The following is a 17667-nucleotide window of genomic DNA, read 5'->3' as shown; positions in this document are numbered from 1 at the left end:
AGTACCCTTATGCAATGTAGAGAAATGCAGGATGGTGACAGTGCTTAGTCTTAGAAGGCAGAAAGGTAGCCTTATGCAATGCAGATGGAGGTAGAGCTTAACCTCAGAAGGCAGAAAGGTAGCCTTATGCAATGTAGAGAAATGCAGATAGAGGTAGAGCTTAACCTCGGAAGGTAGAAAGGTAGCCTTATGCAATGCAGATGGAGGTAAAGCTTAACCTCGGAAGGCAGAAAGGTAGCCTTATGCAATGCAGGAAATGCAGATGGAGGTAGAGCTTAACCTCAGAAGGCAGAAAGGTAGCCTTATGCAATGCAGAGAAATGCAGATGGAGGTAGAGTTTAACCTCAGAAGGTAGAAAGGTAGCCTTATACAATGCAGATGGAGGTAGAGCTTAACATCGGAAGGCAGAAAGGTAGCCTTATGCAATGCAGAGAAATGCAGATGGAGGTAGAGCTTAACCTTGGAAGGCATAAAGGTAGCCTTATGCAATGCAAAAAATGCAGATGGAGACAGAGCTTAGTCTCGGAAGGCAGAAAGGTAGCCTTATGCAATACAGAAAATGCAGATGGAGACAGAGCTTAGTCTCGGAAGGCAGAAAGGTAGCCTTATGCAAGGAGTAAAAGGGTAAAATGATGATAGAATTTTCTTAGCTGATAGCGGATCGAGATATTGCGGCTGCTGGGGATACTATGTCTGCTGGGAGCACTGCGTGCAGATATCAGCTGTGAGTAAGCACAACGGTTCCGAGAGTTGTATTTCTGAGCAATGTGAGTCTCGTGAGGGTATAGTATATTTGATGATTTTGCAACTAAAGTGCCTGCATTCAAAGAAAAATTGTGAGTTTTGTAAAGGGGGGAGGTTAGTTTGTCTTCCCGCTGGCTCTACTTGACCTACCCAGCTCTGTTCCGACGATATTGGGCATATTATTGGGGTAGCGTTGCTAAACAACGCAATTTTAGTAATGAACATGCATGACTTAGTAAAAGCATAATATAAGTGCATAATTAAGAATAATTTTCTTTAGATGAACCGACGACTGCGACGTGGTTCAAGACATTGCAACTTCGCTTGCTCCGGAATTTTGAGGGTTCTCCTCAAAATTCTGCCCCAGTTTATTGGGCTGCTGCTGCTTGCGTCAAATGGCTGAAATAACTTCGGAATTTTGAGGGTCCTCCTCAAAATTCTGCCCCAGTTTCCAATAGCGGGGGGGGGAATGAAAATTTTATTGAATTATGACCGAACCCATAGGGCTGCCTACGTATCCCCTCTTAAATAGGAATCAGGTCAGGCGTAGTTCAAATTACATCATACAGGAAATAATAAGAGTTACACATAGTATCGCTTCATTGCATTTGAATTGATCGGCTTCGGCCAAACTTCACCGTCCATTTCTGCAAGTATGAGGGCTCCTCCGGTGAGGACCCAGTGAACCATGTATGGACCCTTCCAGTTGGGAGAGAACTTCCCTTTGGCTTCCTCTTGATGTGGGAAAATCTTTTTTAACACCAGCTGCCCCGGTGTAAACTGTCTCGGCTTGACTCTTTTGTTGAAGGCTCTGGACATTCTATTCTTATAGAGTTGGCCGTGGAAAACTGCATTCATTCTCTTTCCATCTATAAGAGCTAGCTGCTCGTAGCGACTCTCTACCCATTCTGCATCGTCAAGTTTTGCTTCTTGTATGATCCTTAAGGAGGGAATTTCTACCTCGGCGGGAATGACTGCTTCTGTACCATAAACCAACATATAGGAAGTTGCCCTGGTTGATGTGCAGACTGTGGTGCGGTATCCCAACAAGGCAAATGATAACTTCTCATGCCTCTGCTTATGATTTTCTATCATCTTCCTTAGTATCTTCTATATATTCTTATTGATGGCTTCTACAGCTCCGTTCATCTGAGGTATGTGAGTTGTAGAATTCTTGTGTTTGATCTTGAAGGTTTCACACATGGATTTATTAGTTCACTGTTGAGATTGGAACCATTATCGGTGATGATTGACTCTGGAATTCCGAACCGACAAACAATACGGTCGCGGACAAAATCTGCTACCACTTTCTTAGTCACTGCTTTGTACGATGCCACTTCAACCCATTTGGTGAAATAATCAATTGCCACTAGAATGAACCTGTGCCCGTTTGATGCGGCAGGCTCGATAGGTCCGATAACATCCATTCCCTAAGCAGCGAACGGTCATGGCGAGCTTGTTGCAGTAAGCTCATTTGGAGGCACCTTTGTCATGTCTGCATGTATCTGACAGCGATGACATTTTTGGACATACTGGATGCAGTCCGTTTCCATAGTCATCCAAAAATTACTAGCTCGGAGTATTTTCTTGGCTAAGACAAAGTCGTTCATATGCGAACCGCAGGTCCCTACATGAATTTCCTCCAATAGCCTGGATGCTTCCTTTGCGTTGACACACCATAGTAACCCCAAATCAGGAGTCCTCCTATACAAGATTTCTCTGCTATGAAAGAAGTTGTTAGATAATCTCCGAAGTGTGTGCTTCTGAGTAGGATTTGCGAGTTCTGGATATTCTCCCTTTGTCAAATATTCCTTGATATCGTGAAACCAAGGTTTTCCGTCTGCTTCTTCTTCTACGTGAGCACAGTAAGCTGGCTGATCATAGATCTTTACCGGAATAGGATCAATGAAGTTCTTGTATGGGTGTTGTATCATGGACGATAGGGTAGCCAATGCATCGGCAAACTCATTCTGAACTCTGGGAACATGTTGGAACTCTCTCTTTGTGAACCTCTTCCTCAATTCCTGTACATGATGCACATAAGGGAGTATCTTGGAGTTCTTGGTTTCCCATTCTTCTTGGACCTGATGTATAAGCAGGTTTGAATCTCCGATCACTAGCAACTCCTGAATGTTCATGTCAATGGCCAGCTTGATCCATAAGATGCAGGCTTCGTACTCGGCCATATTGTTGGTGCACGGGAACCTGAGCTTGGCAGACACCGGATAATGCTGGTCAGTTTCTGATACTAGGACCGCTCTTATGCCAATTCCTTTGAAGTTTGTTGTTCCATCGAAAAACATTCTCCAACTATCATAAGGTTTTGCAATATCTTACCCTATGAAAGATACCTCTTCATCAGGAAAATACGTCTTTAGAGGCTCGTATTCTCCATCCACGGGATTTTCAGCAAGATGATCTGCCAGTGTTTGTCCTTTGATTGCCTTCTAAATCACATAAACAATGTTGAATTCTCTCAGCATGATTTGCCACTTGGCTAGCTTGCCAATGGGCATGGGCTTCTGAAAGATATACTTCAAAGGATCCATTCTTGATATGAGATAAGTAGTATAGGCACAGAAATAGTGCCTCAACTTCTGAGCTACCCAAGTCAGAGCACAACATGTGTGTTCTAATAGAGAATACCGGGCCTCGTATGGGGTGAACTTGTTGCTGAGATAATAGATGGCCTGCTTCTTTCTTCCCGTTTCATCACGCTGCCCCAGAACACAACCTAAACCTCCATCCAATACTGCAAGGTAGAGTAATAGAGGTCTAATCGGCTTGGGTGGGACCAAAATTGGCGGCGTTGACTGGTATTCCTTGATTCTGTCAAAGGCTTTCTGACAATCATCAGTCCATTTGGTAGCGGCGTCCTTCTTCAACATCTTAAAGATTGGCTCACAAATGATAGTGGATTGAGCTATGAACCGACTGGTGTAGTTAAGTCTTCCCAAGAAACTCATAACCTTTTTCTTGTTCTTCGGTGGTGGCAATTCTTGGATGGCTTTAACCTTTGATGGATCCAGTTATTCCTCGACGGCTCACAATGAACCCAAGTAGTTTTCCGGCAGGAACCTCGAATGCACATTTGGCGGGATTCAGCTTCAAGTTGTACCTTCTTAGTCTGTTGAAGAACTTCCTCAGATCTTCCATGTGGTTATTGGCTCTCTTGGGTTTGATGATGACGTCGTCTACATATACCTAGATCTCTTTATGTATCATGTCATGAATAATAACAGTCATGGCCCTCATGTAGGTGGCCCCAGCATTCTTTAACCTGAACGGCATCATCTTGTAACAATATATCCCCCACGGTGTAATGAAAGCCGTTTTCTCCGCGTCTTCCTCATCCATCCATATCTGATGATATCCAGCAAAACAATCAACGAACTACTGCAGTTCATGCTTGGTGCAGTTGTCAATTAGAATGTGTATGTTTGGCAAGGGGAAGTCGTCTTTCGGACTAGCCCGGTTGAGATCCCGGTAGTTGACACAAACTCTAACTTTCCCGTCCTTCTTCGACACTGGCACAATGTTGGCTTACCATGTTGTATACTCTACCACCTTGAGAACCTTGGCTCTGACTTGCTTGGTGACTTCTTCCTTGATTTTCAAACTTATGTCAGGCTTGAACTTCTTCAGGACATATCGGATCGGTTGGCAGTTTGTGAGCTACAATAGATGTACTGAGACTAGTCATGTCATTATAAGACCAGGCGAATATGTCATTATATTCCCTTAGAAATTCCGTGTACTCTTTCTTTTTTTATGGTGACAAATGAGCACTGATGCGCATTTCTTTGACATTTTCTGCATCTACCAGGTTGACAATCTCAGTTTCGTCCAAGTTAGACTTAGGTATGTTCTCAAAATCATCAACCTCTTTAACAACCTCTTCTGGTATCTCATCTTCTTCTGAGTCTGTATCCGTTTGTTGCGTTGTCTTGTTGCATATCACAATCGTCGGTTCATCAAGATGAGTAATAGTAATGATGTGTAAATAAAGTAAACGATATAAAGTAGTAAGGGCAAGATTTAAAAGAAACTGAAATGCTTTGATAAATTTTGTTTGAACATTGGAGATCTTATTTCAATATTAATACTGTGGGAAGAAAGTCAACTAGCGAAAAATAAAGATAATGCATGGTGCTTTGTTCAACCTTGCTACCCCGAAGCTTTTCGGGCCCTGGTAGTTCTGATGACCAATTGTTGAGGCGTGCTCCTAGGCTCACAGCTTGTATAGAAGGGTCTTCCTCCCCCTCCTCCTCGAAAATGACACAACAGTCCATATTATCATCTTCCAAAAACAAATTCCTCATTGCTGCCAGTGCTTCCTCTTCTTTCGACCCATATATAACATCGGCTGGTTGGAAAGTCTACTCCAAGCAAGGTATCGGATGCACCAGTAGGTGGCAGGGACTGCGCCATGGTGGCGACCAGTGGTTGAACTCCTCCCAAGTGTATTCATATCCCAAACCGAAAGTGGTACTGTGTTTCTTTAACTTGATAGGCTTAGCGATTCCTTGGAGATTCTTGCCAAGTCCCTTACCAGGTTCGTATCCCCACCAATTTAGTATACTTTCAATTTGTTATCCCGCCATTTGTCCTTGTCCACGGCATTGACTCGCTCAATGTGATGGTAGGTTTCTTCGCCTATCTTCCTTCTTCCTCCGATTTCTGTGATGGTTTGGCGACTGTATATAGGATTGCTATCGTCGCCGTGAATAATTACCTCTTGGTGATTCCACTCGAATTTCACTGCTTGATGTAGGGTTGATACTACAGCCCCAGCGGCATGGATCCAGGGACGTCCCAATAGCAAGTTGTAAGATACTGGGACGTCTATCACTTGAAAATCAATGTCAAATCAAGTCGGTCCCATTTGCAGACACAAACTGATTTCCCCAATAGTGGACCTTTGGGATCCATCGAAAGCTTTGACATTGATGGCTTCATCCTTGATCTCATGCAGGCTCTTTCCCAATGTTCTAAGAGTCACCAATGGACAAATATTGAGGCTGGACCCTCCGTCAATCAGGATTCTGGTAATGAAATAATCTTCGCACTGCACAGTGATGTGCAATGCCTTGTTGTGGCTTAGCCCTTCAGGTGGCAGCTCATCTTCGTGGAAAGTGATTTTGTAACTCTCCAATACTTTCCCTACCATGTTTGCCATTTCTCCTCCAGTTATGTTGTTGGGTACATATGCATCGCTCAGCACCTTCAATAAGGCGTTCTTGTGTGCATCAGAACTTTGTAGCAGAGCCAAGATAGAGATCTAGGCCGGCGTTTTGTTCAACTAATCAATGACCGAATACTCGTTGGCTTGTATCTTCCTCCAAAGATTATCAGGCCCAGTTTCAGTGATTATTGGTCATCCAGAGGCCTGCTTACTAGACTCGGCTGGATGTTCTAGGGTATAAACCCTGTCAGTTCTTGTCATACCCTGTGCTGCAATTGCTTCTTCACATTTGGTTTTCCCTTTTCTCCTCGCCTTGGCTATGTAATCCCAAGGGATGGCCTTCGTATGGAATGGTGCTATGGCTGACATAGATACTGGAATGGGTACCTTTGCCGTGGATAGAAGCACAGCCACTTCGAATGGTACAGGTACCTTTGGGGGGCGAAACTCGACCTCAATAGGTCCGGGCGTCTTTACAGAAGAAGGTGCTTCGAACTCAAGTGGTATGGATATGTTTACTTCAGTGTCTTCAGAAGGCTGGACCTGGACCACAATCGGATTAAGTGTGACTGTTGGTTTCTTTGGCTCGTCACCTTTAACAATTAATCTGATCGACCCTTCGGGGTCCCAATCGTCCTCTATCTCAATCATGTGAACGCTTCCACCCTTGTGGTCAGGCAGAGGGTTGTTGCGGACATTTGGAGCTGGCTCCTTTACTACGATGATCTTGTTGTCAATCAAAGCTTGGATCGTATCCTTCAGAGAGAGGCACTCATCAATGGTATACCCCTTCATACCGGAATGGTATGCACAGGTTTTGTTTGGGTTAACCCATTGGGAGGGGTTTTTGGGGTTTATGGCAGGGATAGGGGTGATGTAACCAGCAGCTTTGAGCCTTTCATACAGTTGGTCGATAGGTTCAGCAATGGCGGTATACTGTTTGGGAGGTCTGCGGTCAAAGTTTGGTAGGGTTCTAGGAAGGTTTTGGTGGGTAGGAGGTGATTGATAGTGAGAGGGTTGAATATTGTAGGTTTGATAAACATGTGCGGGTTGGGAATATCTGGGTGAAGTAGGCTGATATGTGGGAGGTGGAGGTGATTGGTAAGTAGGTGGTGTAGTTTGGTAAGAGGGCGAGTGTGCTTGGTAATTTGGGGTAGGTTGATATGTGAGTGGAGGTACTGGGTAGGTTTGGTATTCAATTGGGGATTTTGTTCTTTGTGCAACCATCACGGTGCTCACGTCCCTTTTCTTGGACATGCCGCCAAACTGTCGAGCCTTGTTGATGGCCTGTAAAGCTTCCAACTTAGTGACCATACCACTTTTGATACCTTTCTCTATCCTTTCCCTTAGCTTGATGATGTCGGAAAATTTCTGGCTTTCAATCAGCATTAACCTTTCATATTATTGTGGGTCTTGAGCTCGGACGAAAAACCTATTCATTTGTTCTTCTAAAGTCGGTCTGACCTTAGTAGCTTCTGATCTCCAATGAGTGGCATACTCGCGGAATGTCTCCATGGGTTTCTTCTTTAAGTTCTGGATGTAGAACACATCTGGTGCATTTTTCGTGTTGAACCTGAACGTGTCCATGAAATTGGACGCCATACATACCCAATTCGTCCACTTCTTCGGGTCTTGGCTAATGTACCAAGACAGAGCGTCTCCTTTCAGGCTTCTCATAAAGAGTTTCATGCGAATCTTTTCATCCCTTCCTACTCCGACCAGCTTGTCGTAATATGTCCTTAAATGGACTCTGGGATCCCCTGTGCTATCAAACATCTCGAACTTGGGAGGTTTGTACCCCTCAGGAAGTTCGACATCTGGCTGAATGCAAAGGTCCTCGTAATTCAGTCCCTCAATCCCCTTTCTTTCTTCGACACCCTGAACTCGGCTAGTCAGCTTCTTATGTTCCGCGACTAGATTCCTAAAAAGAGTCTCTTTATCATCAGGCTCAGGTGTGCTTGAAATAGGTTGAGTATAGTGTGGTGTGCTTTCCACATAGATGGGGGTGTTGTGGGGATGATCATTTGTGGAGTTTAGTGGTTCAGGAATGAGTAGTGGGGTGTTGTTTTAAGTGTGGCATATGTTGCAGTGGTGATGGAGAGAGGGTTGGTTTTGTGGTTTCGGGATGCTTTGTGGAGGTGTGGGGTTTTGAGTGTTGGCAAAGTTGACATTCGGGGTAGTGAGGGAAAATGACAAATTCGCCAAGTTCCGAACTTGGTCCAGTTCTTCCTGAAACTTCAATAACTTCTATTCGAGCTGGGAGGCACTTTCCTTGGACACCTGAATACCCTGAGGAACCTCTACCCTTTCGATTGAGCTCTCCTTTCTGATGTTGCTCAAATCTTCCATCTTTCCCTTGTTCTTGTTTCTGATAGGACTCGGAGGAGAAGGAGGTGGAGGGCCTTTGGATCTTGTGGAGTAAGATGACAATGCCAGAGTGCACGAACTAACCTTTGGGGAGGGGAATAAACAAAAGGTAAAAATAAAAAGGTAGCAAGTTAATGCGGATTATGAGAAGAAAACATTGCAATATTTAAACACATAGTGCAAGAATATGAATCATGTCCTAATTTGGGAGCCTCGTTGTTCCCGGTGTGGGCCTAGCGACAAGTTGATTTGGAGAACTTATAATGCTAAATGCCTCATTTTATTGATAAAAATAAGACGAATCCCAAAACGACACTAAATAACAGAAGATAAAAATGTCACTAATGGTCATTGGCCTTATTACATTTATAAAACAAAAAGTTAAATTCCTGGTCCCAGAAGGGCCTTCCCAGACTCGGCATCTTTAGCTCCATAAAACAGCTTCACTAGCTCACGTAGTCCCAGCAGCAAATAGGCTCTAGCCAAGTGTCCACCCTCATTGCCTTCAGCATTCTGGCAGTCCCCAATTCTCTTGAGAAACTTCCTTTCCAATTCCACCAAACCTCGCGACTAGCGCTCCAAATACCCTAGTCGCCTATTGGCGCTGACAGCCATATCTTTCCATTCTTCGATCAACTTTTGATGGGCTTCTTGAATTTCACGGTGCTCACTCTCGCATTCCTGAATCCTCTTGCACAGTTGGTTGTACTTGACCTGTGCTTCAGCCTTTTCATCGATGATCTTGTGACCTCGAACAAACCCTGGTTGGCCCAGACCATTGTGATTATCCTCCAGCCATCCTGAATAGTATGGGGTGCAGCCAGCATGGTATCTTTCTGGCTCAATAGTATCTCTTCCCATGATGATCTTGTAATGCCACATATGCTGAGCTTGGCACTTATAAGGACTGTCATCAGCTTGGAAGTCAGCCGGGAAGTGACTCATCTTGTCGACCCTTGGTATAACCTGCTTCCTACCAGCCTGTCTCATGATCCGGAGGGGGATATAAGGGTAAGTTCCTCTTAAACCGATTAGTATCAGAAACAGTGCTTCCCTGGATCAGGCAATGAACTTGTCAGTAGGGAACCATTCGAACATCCATTGTATTTGATCCTCAATCAGATTTTCAAACAGCTCCACCCATCCTTTGGCATCTTCTGGCTGAGCAAATATGTTGGGCATGTAGTTTATATGCCTTGGTTGATGGAAGGCTATATGATCGTTCCAGTTTCTCCGCTGAATCTCTTGCCGATATTCACCCCTTTGGAGATGCTCCATGAGCCAGAGCTGGAGTAGCAAGTTGAAGCCCTCGAAGTGTGGGCTCCTTGTTGATACTTTTTCAAGGCTCGGTACATTTTTGCAATGATCATGGACACTATGCTAAAGGGTCGCCCACCAATTCCCTCTATTAAGGTTTTAGTGACCATAGCGAGCCTGGTGTGAATCCTTGCTTTCTTCATAGGAAACACTATTATTCCCAAGAAGCAGAACATAAAGACAAAGACCCTTCTGTGGATATGCCCCAATGAGGTGAGGGAGAATTCATCTAGGTAAGTGCGGTAGGACTTACTATGGCCGTACATCTCGTACAGATAGTCGAAAGGAATGTAGGAATCCTTCAAATAGGTCAAGTCTTTGTTTTTCTTTAGTCCCATCATTTTGAGAAAACCCCTACCCTTACGATTTTTTGGTATAAGTAAACCTAGAGTCTCCTACGGAATACCAGCTAATCCTCCTATTTCCTCGAGCAGAGGTGTCATCTCAATCTCCCCAAAGCGAAACACAGACCTATCACAGTCCCAGAACAGAGTAGCACCTTCTGTGATTTTGTTGTTGGGTTGGACCTCCAGGAGATAAGGCAAATTTCCTAGGTATTTCCGGACAAGAGCCTAATCACTGGAGTGAAGATCCTCCCACTAACTTAGCAACTTTGGGTGGATGTTGGTGACCATACCAAATCTGGGGACTTCGTGCCTTATTTCTGCAAAACAAAGTGTTAGACCCTTACCCCGCCAGACTCGACTATTTAAACCAATAATTAGCATAAGCAACATTTAGTTCTCCAAATAAATGCACAGACATGGTAGCGTCTATTTGGGTTCCTAGGAAACCTAGTGGACTTTGGACAAGGCTATCTTAAAGAGTCATTATGTGGACAACATAACTGACTCAGCTAGGTTTGATAGTGATGCATGCACAATTGAACAGAGTAGGGTTTCTATAGGGTATTAGACTGGTACCCTTGAGCGGACAACTCAAGAGGGAAAGGCACAGAACCGTCGACTACACTATTGATCGACTGGTTTACCGCAAATATGCTTTTGCCAAATTTAGGGGGTAATGATATCGGAAGGGCACAACCACTCATTATAAGTGTTGCTATGGTATTTTATTTAGCGCGAGTGGAATATGATGTTGAATATGCAATTACAAGAATGAAACAAGTTGTCATGTATTTGCACGTCCATAAAGTAATGATTACAATAATTGTTCGTAATTACAACAGTATTGAAGGAAAGCAGTAAAAGAAAGCATTAAAGAAAAGAAACAAGGATCCAAGTCAGTTTTGTAATAGAAGAGAAATAAAGACATTAAATAAAGGCAATATAGAAGCAATAAAGTCACGAATAAGATGAAATGGTAAAAGCCTAAAAGAAATATCCCAGTAGAGTCGCCACGCTGTCGCGCCTTTTTCTCGCGAAATCGGACTTGTGACATTTGGGAGGACAACTTGTTCCCTTTTTGGGAATTGGGTTTTGGATTTGAAGAGTCGCCACCTAATGATTAAGTGCATTAGTACACTAAGAAGGGTTTGGGTTTGAAGAACCAGAGTTTGGGTAAGGGCTACAAATTATCTCGAGGGGAAGATGTTAGGCACCCCTCAAGATCCACTAGTGTGGTTCCCGGCCATGTTACAATTGTGACTTCACGTAATCAAATAAGAAATTAAGGGCTCAAGTAAGAAGGGGTTCACATACAACATTGCAAGTAAGTCAAAAATTGAGAAAGGGTAAAAAGGGGCAGGAATTTAATGAAAGATTTAAACAATTCTACAAGGAATAGAGGAAAACAGATAAAAGGGAAGAAGGGGTCCTAGGTTTATGATTAATATGGATCACATCAATGCAATAATCGGTAATCACTCCTCAAAAGAGGGGCTACACGTGGTATTAGCGCACCGGTCATCATATCCATATCTACCCTTCCCACCCCGTTAATGTATTAAAGCGCGGAATAGTATCATTTCTTATTGCATGCTATTACCCGTCTCATTCCTATCAGTCCTGGAGGCATTTGGGATTACTAGTACTAAAGGGAGGGAGGTTAGGCCTTTTCAGAGTTTAAAAAGGACAAACTTCTAATGCGACAAACAAAACAAATAGCAGTTAAAGGGAGAACAAATAGCAGTTAGGGCTCATACAGGCCTCCTCACTTAAAAGAGCAAATACAGCATGACTTCAGATACTGGTTTGGTCTGAATTAAATTAAGGCATAGGGTGGGCTGATTCATCACATATTCCTCAGGTGAGGAGTCGGAATTAGCCTTGCCTGGATGTAGTTATCAAAGACTAAAACCATTAATTAATTACCAACTTCTTGCCTAGGTGGAAGTATACTGATTTTAAAGAAGGGTTATTGATTATGTAAGCTAAGATCTACAGATTTATGACTGATTTTAGACTTATAAATGAAATAGACGAAGTGGATTCAATTGATTACTCATATAGGCATGATTTCTATGCGTCATTGGTTTTAAAGCGATTGCATAGATGCAGGAGTCCTATAGGCATGGTATCTAAATGAAGTTGATTATTTTAAACCTATAACCATTTTCCTAATGACGTGCAGAAGTGCAGAAAACCTAAGATCATGATTTCTATATGCAAAACTTAAAGGCATAATCTCCAAGATGTAGAAATGCATAACTTATAGGCATGAGTTCTAAAATGCAGAACTTATAGGCATGAGTTCTAAAATGCAGAAATGTAGAAACCTATAGGCATAATTTCTAAATGCAGAAACTTATAGGCGTAATTTCTAAATGCAGAAATGCAGCACTTATAGGCATAATTTCTAAAGTGCGGAAATGCAGAACTTATAAACATGACTTCTAAGATGCAGAAATACAGGAGTGCAGAAAACCTATAGGCATGCGTTGCTAAAAGTGCATAAATGCAAAAATTATAGATAGCCTAGTCTATAGGTAGGTTTCCTACCCTTTTTGCATGCATTCATCCCATCTCTTTCCACTTACCATCCCCAATAGTTATTACAAAATTATTACAGACCCGAATGAATCAGAAAAGAAAAGTAAAATTACATCAGAAGCTCTAGCTACATCCAAACAGCCTAATTTAGACTCAAAGTCCAACAATATAAGATAAAACAACTTCTAGGATCAGATTTCCAAAAAAGCCTTTCTCGTATTTGGGGTGTGTCAAAGTTCCCAAGAGTTTCAAAGGGACTTAAGGCAGTGCTTACACCCCAAACATATTGCAGAATTAAGAGCATAGTACAGTGTGGAAATGTCAGCCCTCAGATGTTCAAGTTCAGAGGGAACTCAAGGTCCCAAAGCAAGGCTCATAAGAGAGGGGCAGAACTTAGAATCTAAGAGTAAGTGTAAGTGCATAGGGGGGAATCAGGGAGAGCCATGGCAGGCTGGTGGTCATACCCAGCAATTGGGAATGCTGGCACACCCTTGACCAACTTGTTAGTCAAACTTGGGAGTTAGGATCCATTGTGGATCAGGTTATAGCCTGGGCAGTAATTAGGATAGTGCCAGGCTAAGACCTTAACTCAAGCACATAAAAGGGAATAGGGGCAGGGATTCATAGTAGAAATAAATGTAGGGAAAGAACACAACTAACATAGATCATTGAACACGGGCAGTAGAGTAGACAAAGATATAGAAACTGTAAAGTAAACACATAGGGATGAGGCAGAAAATTTAAATAAAGGACATACCAGTTTCAAAAGAAAAAAAGTAATAAAATAGTAGTCTTGAGATCCAAGTTACAAAGAAAGTGATTCCAAAAGATCCCAAGCAAGCAGAGTGTTGAATTCAAAATAGAATTGCAAGTGTGCAAGTACTGAGTTGGAAGTTAAGAACTAGTAGTGTGAAAGTGGTGAAGATGAAATCACAAGGTGTAAGGCTAAGTTCCGAGGTGTCTTAAAAGTGCAAAAGGGCAGCCCCTTTTATAGTGCAGAGAAGCAAGCAAGAAAGGCAAAGAAATATCATTGAAATCAGTATCCCTTTGGTTAAGGGATTCTTATTGTAACAGGTAAAAATTAATTAAGGAAAGAAATTTTTGATTAAAACCTTTCAAAGTAGCACAAAAGAGGTAAATACATAGAAGTTATTTAAGGAAAATAGTCAATGGTACAAGGTTTGTGACAAATATGGCAAGGGGATCAATCAAACAGCCATGAAACCAAAATCACAAGTTCAAATTTGAATGAACCAGGTCAAGAAAGGTAAAAGGGGTTCAATCGAAGAAACTCAGTGACAATTCATCAGCCTTATTAAAGGGATTTCAGAATCAATCACTTAGTTGGTGAAAAACTTTTGAAAGAGGAATATTCTCATATATAAAGCACACAACTTCAAACAAAAAGAAAGAGTCTAACATTGAAAGTTTCAGAGTCACAAGAAAAGAGATTCAGGTTCAATTACAAACTCATAGTGAGTCAGAAATCCTAGGGTCCCAAAATGGAATCCTAATGCCATTTACTCAAAGAAAACCCTAAACCTAGGGTTTCTAATAGAGTCAGACAAAGAGGTGAGAAAACAAGTTCATTGAAAGAGGCTAAGAAGTCTCTTTCAAAGACTTATGAGAGGCAAACACACATGATAGAAAGAACACTTATTCAAAAGTCATGAGAACAGGTTTTAGAGAACTTGGGGTCGAAACAAGTTTAAAAGGAATGAGATGATACGAGTTCTTAAACAATAGTGGAGAAAATATGCTTAGCAGGAACACGAACAGAACTTAATAAGGTGAACTAGATCAAAGAGCTCAAACATAAACACACGTAGCAAAGAATAAGGAAAACAATACCGATTAATCACGCGAGTAGGAGAGTGACAGCAAAGAACAGAAAAGTCTTGCATAATAGAAAAGAAACAAGAGAGCAATCTCAAGTATAGTAAGAAGCAAACACACGAGTATAAAACACACATAAAGAAAGAACATGAAGAATCAAAAATATTTGAAGAAACCTTTTTCAGAAACCCTAAAATTGAAATTGAACGATTTTAAAGAGGAAATTTGTGAAAACCTTTAAAAAGTCAAGTAGAACACAAATACGTCACAGATCTCAGAAAACAAAATGGGAAATAACCTCGACTAGCTTAGGGTAGCAGAGAAAAACCCTAGAATGAGAAAGGTCTTGAGGAAAGTCGAACCCTGAGTCGAAAAGACTCATATTGCTTGAAAATGCAGGAAAATAGTCGGAGCCACCATAGATCTACAAGTTTGAGAAATATCTAAAGAGAAACATCAGAGTCGGCTTCAAACCTTGAGCAACTTAGGTTTAATGGTGATAGATAGTAAGTATAGGCCATCCATGGTCTGAAACGCCATGGATTCCGGTGGTATTGCGGTAGGAACAGGTAGGAATCGATTAGGGTTTCGGAGAGGCTAGAGAGGATTTTGGAGATGAAGAGAGTTCAAAGGCGGCGTCTCTGATAAAATGAGTTAGGGTTAGGTAGGTTAGGGAATTAAAAAGGAATGGGGGGATCTTGGTCGTTGATCAAAAATGATCAACGGCCTGAATTAAATGGGAGCCAGCGGGTTTTACAATTGGGTCAGGGGCTGGCCTGGCCTTGATTTGGGGCGGAATTGGGGTCAAATTGAGGCTAAAATTGAAAAGAATTGAGGCTGTAATTGAAATAGAAATGGGCTAAATGTTAAATAGCTAATTTTCCCTTTTATTTTATAAAAATAACGAAAACTGATTTTAAAAACAAATTAAAAGCACTGAGCTAATTAATAATATATAAATATTAATCCAAAAATATTGGAAATAATTTTTTATTTGCAAAATGTTGTGAATCATAAAATAGATTATAATTGCAATTATATGCAATTTAGCCTTAAAAATACCAGATAAATTTGTAAAAATATACAAAAATCACCTTAATTATATTTTGGTGTAAATATGAGAATAAAAATAAATTTTGGAGATGAAGAGAGTTCAAAGGCGGCGTCTCTGATAAAATGAGTTAGGGTTAGGTAGGTTAGGGAATGAAAAAGGAAAGGGGGGATCTTGGTCGTTGATCAAAAATGATCAACGGCCTGAATTAAATGGGAGCCAGCGGGTTTTACAATTGGATCAGGGGCTGGCCTGGCCTTGATTTGGACGGAATTGGGGTCAAATTGAGGCTAAAATTGAAAAGAACTGAGGCTGTAATTGAAATAGAAATGGGCTAAATGTTAAATAGCTAATTTTCCCCTTTTATTTTATAAAAATAACGAAAATTGATTTTAAAAACAAATTAAAAGCACTGAGCTAATTAATAATATATAAATATTAATCCAAAAATATTGGAAATAATTTTTTAATTGTAAAATGTTGTGAATCGTAAAATAGACTATAATTGCAATTATATGCAATTTAGCCTTAAAAATACCAGATAAATTTGTAAAAATATACAAAAATCACCTTAATTATATTTTGGTGTAAATATGAGAATAAAAATAAATTATTCACCAAAATGATAATCTTGGGAACAATTATTAAATTTTATACTACTAAAATAGACAATAAATTGATTTTAAAATCTTTAAAAATTAAGAAATAAATACCAAAACTCTTGGGCATGCTTATATATGCATGTACATACTATTTTGAAAGTATTTTATATATAAAAATACATAGAGAAAAAATTAGATATCAACACTAGAGAGAATCAGAAGTAGAGAGATAGAAACGAGTGAGGAATGAGAGGGGTATTGGGAGGGTCGTTTAGTTAAAAAAGGTAAGGACGGATGAGGGTCGTTGATCTTTTTGATCAACGTCCAGGATTTAATAAGGTTTTGAGTCGGGTAGGGGTAATTGGAGCCTCGGTCGGGTTTTAATTGAAATTGGGCTGAAATTGGGATCCAATTAGAGGTAAGATTTTAGGCTAAAATCGAAACAAATTGGGCTATTATTTAAATAGTCAATATTTCACATTAAATATTATACAAATCGTCTGTCATGACTGCGGATTCGCTTGCGTAGTGCCGTTATGACTAAATAATAAATTTCGTCGATCACGCATTCTCATTTTATGAATATGAGACGAATTTAAACCTAAAATGGCTAATATTGCAATTATGCAATTCTATCCTTAAAAAATACCAAATAAATTTGTAAAAATATGTAAAAAATAAATTAACTATATATTAATATAAACATAAGACTCCAATAAATGAATCACCAAAATGATAATTTTGGGGATAATTATTGGGTTTTTTTGATAAAATAGGGCAGTAAATTGATTTAAAAATCTTTGATATAAATTAAGAAAAAATAATGTAGCCTTGGAAAATACTCATATATGCTTATACATGCTATTTTGAAAGGTATTTTACATATAAAAAATATAGGGAAAAAATTGGGTATCAACAGGTGTAGGAAGAGCGCAAATACGCCAATCCGAATTTAAAGGATGATATATAGGAAGAGCGCAAATACTCATCAAGTGTTGATATAGGATTGATTACGCACGAGTGGAATATGGTGTTGAGCATGATTTATGCAGCAACAAATAGCATGTTGTCAATTATTTGCACGTAAACATGATAAATGCAGTATTTAAATAATTGAAAGACAGTTACGAAAAAAGAATATAAAGAGACAAGTCAATTTCAGGAAAATAAAAAATCATGAATGCTTAAAAATAGACAGTTCAATTCAAATAAGGGGAAAGGGTACGTGGGATCGAACATGCTTAGACTAATTCAAAAAAAATAAGTTCGTTATGGTAAGAGTCTAAAATATCCCCAACACAGTCGCCATACTATCGCGCCCCCTTTTTGTTATTTTTCCGGGGAAGTCCGGGTTTCGACATTCATGGGGGAACAACTCGTTTCCTTTTGGGAATTGGGTATTTTAAGAGTCGTCACTTAATGGATTATGGTGCGTTAGAGCACCTACAGTGATTAACTCATGTAACTAGTTTGCATTACCAGATATTAGGGTAAGTGCTCGAAATAACCTTGAGGGGAAGGTATTAGGCACCCCTTACGGTCCACAACTATGGGTCCCGGGCGAACTTAAACTATGTGAATTAGTCATTTAACAAGTAAACGGTTTCAATACATATTTGCAAATAAAGGCATGTTTTCACGTTCTAAGTACATGTATGATTCAGGTAATGAAAG

This window comes from Nicotiana tabacum, chromosome 5 (genome assembly GCF_000715075.1).
Source record: "Nicotiana tabacum cultivar K326 chromosome 5, ASM71507v2, whole genome shotgun sequence".
Lineage (NCBI taxonomy): Eukaryota > Viridiplantae > Streptophyta > Magnoliopsida > Solanales > Solanaceae > Nicotiana > Nicotiana tabacum.
This window is presented reverse-complemented; position numbering follows the sequence as displayed.